This window comes from Engraulis encrasicolus, unplaced genomic scaffold (assembly GCF_034702125.1).
Source record: "Engraulis encrasicolus isolate BLACKSEA-1 unplaced genomic scaffold, IST_EnEncr_1.0 scaffold_1341_np1212, whole genome shotgun sequence".
Taxonomy (NCBI): domain Eukaryota; kingdom Metazoa; phylum Chordata; class Actinopteri; order Clupeiformes; family Engraulidae; genus Engraulis; species Engraulis encrasicolus.
The window spans coordinates 1-5,026 of NW_026944836.1; the positions used below are offsets into that span (position 1 = coordinate 1).

A 5,026-nucleotide genomic window follows, 5' to 3' on the forward strand; every position below is an offset into this window, starting at 1 on the left:
AAAACCACAAAACTGGGCTTAACTCTGTTTCTGTTTTTCTTTTTCCTCTCTCTTTTTCCCCTCTCTCTCCCCCTTTTCCCCCCCTCTCTCTTCTCTACTTCCAACAGTCGAGTGAGGAATTGAGTACTCACGTGACAGCGCTGGAGTCTGTAAAAGGCAGAGCTTGCAGAGTCGTGGCCATAAGGAGGCGGGAGCTTGTCCATTGTGGGGGGCGAGCTGGAGCGCGTGCAGAACAGCCTTAACCACCGAGAGGGAGAGCGGAGTGAAGGGCCCGCCGGAGGGGGCTCTCCAGAACGCAACTCAATGAAAAGGTCAGTAGGGGTGTGTGCCCGCGCACCTGCTAGGGTGCAATCAGAGTTGCCCGGCCGTATGAAAAAGATATTCTGCCTATGGGCGCTGTATAGTAAAAATGTATGGCTACCACGCCCAGTGTATAAATAAAAACACCACACGTCGAGTAAAATATTTTGAAAATTTGGATGATGAGTCATACCGGGGCCCACCAGCGCCCTAATGAAAAGATACAAAATAGATTTGGGTAGGATAGTCAAAAATCTTAAAAAAAAAATTCTTGGAATGAGAAGACTGGACATTTTGCTTAGCCTAAAGCTAACCCCCCAGTAGAAACAAGACATCTATGTCCTCAGCTCATGTGGATGAAAATGTTTCTACATGCCACGAGTAAAATCATCGTCTGTGTAAAATATAATTTTGAAATTTTGGATGAAGTCTGACCCGGACGGCCCACCAACCCCATGTGAAAAATAGAGAAAATAAGTGGTGAGTACCCGTCAAAAATCTTGTGATAAGAAATCTAGAGGGCATGAGGACTGAGGCCAATTCTGGCATGTCATGGGGGAGGGCATTTCCTTCAGCGGTGCAGCCCCCGCAGCCCGTCGTGGGGCGACCCCCATGTATTTTTCATTTTTTAGCATGAACTGAGAAAGAGGGGCCCCATAGAGGGTGTGGGCCCAGCGGTGAGTCAGGAGTCTCTCCGGCAGCTAATAATAAGGGAGGAGGGAGGGGCCCCCTTCAATATCCAAAAGTGTGCCGAGGGGCAGCACCTATTTTAATCGAGCCCAGACGAAACAAAACCAGCCCCTGAATAGAGAAATGGACATGGACATTTGGCTGCAATGATTGTCTCCAGTTGTGTGATAATTTTGTTTTTATCTTCTGATGCCACAGTTTAAAAGTCAATCTGTGGAAAATGGTGGTTGAAAAATTGTAGATTAATTCCTACTGGGGAGTGTGAGAAGCCAGAAGGCAGCCCCATGGTGAATAATTACAAAACGAATGGTGTGGAGAGTGATGGGCAGTTGGAGCAATAGAAGGTACCATACCGATACAACTGTATGTGATGTTGGAAAGAGTGGCGTTCCCAAAGACCTGTAGCTTGAAGTGGCTTTCTAAGGTATGTCATGTGAGTGATCGACCAGGTCCGAGAGTCCCATGCCAAGGGCCTCTCAGGGAAAGTGATTATGGTTTTTTACTCATCTGATTGGAGGTAAGGTGAAATACTGACCCACAGGCAGATGGGGATACAAGAAGTAATGGGCACTCTTCAAATACAGGTGTGTATGTGACTGCGTTATTGTTAGCCTAGGCGATTCGCAAGGAACATTCACAGCTTTAGTACAGATGTTCCTCCATGAATTGTAGGCCCACAGGTGAAACACACAAATAAAACAGTCATACGGCTTTGCAATCTCTTGCTTGATACGAGCAGTGTCCAAGGCAGCAAGGAATTGATATTGTGTTGCCAAAGAGCAAATTTGCCTAAATATAGCAGTTTGACCATCAGTCTGTCCTGAGACTGAAGTCTGTGTAAGTGGATCGACTGAATACACAACCTGCTTAGATATTCCTTCTGTTTGTGCTCCCAATACAGGTGATCTCACTAATTACCTCATCAACCTGGCTTAAGTGGTAATTAGGCTCAGCTGGTTCATTATATTGGCTGGGGCAAATGTGTCACGCTGTTTGTCCACCTCTGTTTTAAGAGAATGGGAAACCTAGATTCAAAAGCTACAATCCAGTGCCACAGATTTGCAAATTACCCTGGTTTTACCTGTCCAATTTGCCCTAACTGGAAAGGTAAAAACTAGGTATGTCATTCATTGTGGAATATGTGGCACTGGACTTCAGCTTTGGAATCCAGGTTGCCCATCACCATCACCATTATTTTGTATTTTCATGGGCCTGGTGGACCCGGTAGAATTTATCTAAATTTCAACATATTTTACACAGAGTGATTTTACTGTGCATAGAACATTTTTATCACAGAGCTGAGACAATATGTTTTTTATTGGGTAGCTTTATGCAGCAAAATGTCCATTTCTATTCCAAGATTCTGACTATCACCATTATTTTCTATTGTCATGGGGTTGGTGGCCCCGGTAGACTTCATCCAAATTTCAAAATATTTTACACAGTGTGTTTCTACTGGGTGTAGAACATTTTTACTATAGGGCCAAGGCAATATCTTTTCATAGGGGGCATCTGATGCACCCTAGCGCACGCGCGTGTGTTTGTGTATGCAGGTGCATGCATATGTGTGTGTTTGTGCATGCAGGTTTGTGCATGCAGGTTTGTGCACACAGGTTGCGTGTGTGCGTGCGTGCGTGCGTGCGTGTGTGCGTGTGTGCATTTGTGTGTGTGTGACTGAGCGCTCACATGCAAGAGTGGGTGTGTGTGTGAGCCTGCAAAGGTTTCCGTGTGTGTGGTTGTGTGAGTGCATGGTTGGTGTGTAATGGTATGGTATGAAATAGAGATGCACAGGATCCAAGATCCGGTTCCGGATCCGGCAGGATAATAGGGTTTTTCATAGGGTCCGGATCCGGCAGAAACTTAAGCAGTGGATCCGGCATCCTGCAGTTACCTAAAAATCAGGATCTGGTGCATCTCTAGCCTAGGTTTTTCAGTCAGTCTTTCACAACCCCAATTGCTGCATGGAATGAAAGAACTTTGGAAGCGGCCAGTGCAGGTAGTGTGGCAGTAAGCCAATGAGTCTAAAAATAGTTTGAGCCAACGTAATAAAAAGGGCCCACGTGTGCGAGTAGGCTTTGTGTTTCAACACTTTCGTAGGATCCGGTATCCGGTTCCGGATCCGGCAGGATCTTAAGCAGTGGATCCGGTATCCGGCATGATCCTAAAAATCAGGATCCGGTGCATCTCTAGTATGAAAGACTACTCCCTGACTTCATCTATCATGCCCTGTGTGTGTGTGTGTGTGTGTGTGTGTGTGTGTGTGTGTGTGTGTGTGTGTGTGTGTGTGTGTGTGTGTGTGTGTGTGTGTGTGTGTGTGTGTGTGTGAGGTGTGTGTGTGTGTGTGTGTGTGTGTGTGTGAATGTGTGTGGTATGTGTGTTTGTGTGTGTGTGTGTGTGTGTGTGTGTGTGTGTGTGTGTGTGTGTGTGTGTGTGTGTGTGTGTGCTGTACTCCAGGAGAGTCGGGAGCAGGAGCTGGAGTGTCAGCTGGAGGCGTTGCGCTGGGGAGCCCTGCAGGGGGCGCTGGAGGAGGCCAGCCACATCATCCAGGACTCACTCACACAGATAGACGACCCATCACACATCAGCTGCACCAGCTCGGCCGGTCAGTACAGAGTAGAGAAGTATACACGACATTAGTATGCATAACATTAGTACATTAAGGACTCACTCACACAGATAGACAACCCCGCACACATCAGCTGCACCAGCTCGGCCGGTCAGTACAGAGTGGAATAGACAGGGTATTGCAGGAGATTAGAGTAGTATACTGTATGCTTGGATTAAAGAACGTTTTTTTGCACTGAGGATGGTCTGAATGGGACCGAAACGTTTGCACTATTCACTTGGATAGCACTTTTTTATTTTCTTAACATGCAATAAAAGGACACTATTGCATCGGCATACAAGGTGTGCGAGTTCCCCTTCCTTGATCCTATGGATTAAAGAAACCACATAGCCTAATACACACAATGCTTCCGATCTGTTGTTGATACAGACTTATCCTATCAATTGCAGGTTCCAATAATTCGTGTGTGTGTGTGTATGTGTTTGTTTGTGTGTGTGTGTAGACTACCTTCTGTCCAGGTGCCAGGCAGCACTGGAATGCGTGGGGCGTCTGCAGACGGCCAGGGATGGTTTCCAGGCCGACAGTGCAGGTGAGCGAGGAGATCTGTCCCTATTCACATCCTGAAGTGCTGAAACAACACAGGCTTTATTTGTCCAACAGCCAGCAACTAGGAAAATTGTTCAGCAGCTTTCCCAACTTAGGGCCCTCTTAAAATTTTCACAAATGTTTGGGTTCCACCTCTGACCCAATAAACAATACAAGTCAAATGAACAGTGAGCAGCAACACAGCAACAACATATAGAATATCCAGTACTACTATCCAGAAAATCAGCCATCTTAATGTGCCTGGCCTTATTCAGTAAATGTTGCAACTAAAGCTGATTCTGATTTGGTTGGTTGCTGGTTGTGAGTTTGAGTCACTCCTGCTGCAGTACTGATCCGGCTGCTGTTGTCTTGTTGTCGTGTGCTTGTGTTCTCCTCAGAGGTGTCGAAGCTGGTGCAGGCCGTCACCCAGTTCGCCCACCTGGTGGGGGACACCATCGTCCAGGGCAGCGCCACCTCACACATGGTGCCCGTCGACCAGGCAGATGGTGAGACAGCTACAGAACATACATGCTACAATGTTGGAGTACATTAGTGTGTGTGTGTGTGTGTGTGTGTGTGTGTGCGTGTGCGTGTGCGTGTGCGTGTGTGTGTGTGTGTGTGAGAGAGAGAGATATGGTGAGCCAGCTACAGTAAATGGTACAATGTGGAAGTACATTGCTGTGTGTGTTTGTGCCTATGTGTGTGTGTGTGTGTGTGCGCGCACAAAAGTAAGTACCTTAAGGTGTAAATAGATTGGTAATTTTTAATACAATAGAATTTTTTCATAGAATTTCATAGTTTGTCATCACCTAATAACTGGCATACAATGAATGTTGTGTGATTAAAAAAATCGTGCCCATTTGGGCACAGAGTCCAACTAAATTA

General features: G+C 46.4%; 1 long non-coding RNA gene across 1 annotated transcript; it reads left to right on the plus strand.

Annotated features, from left to right (window-relative positions):
* The first annotated feature begins 3,426 nt into the window (after positions 1-3,426).
* Positions 3,427-4,641, plus strand: LOC134442256 (uncharacterized). The gene is made up of 3 exons (XR_010033350.1): positions 3,427-3,706; positions 4,059-4,145; positions 4,540-4,641. It is a non-coding gene; the product is annotated as an uncharacterized LOC134442256 (long non-coding RNA).
* The last annotated feature ends 385 nt before the right edge of the window (positions 4,642-5,026 follow it).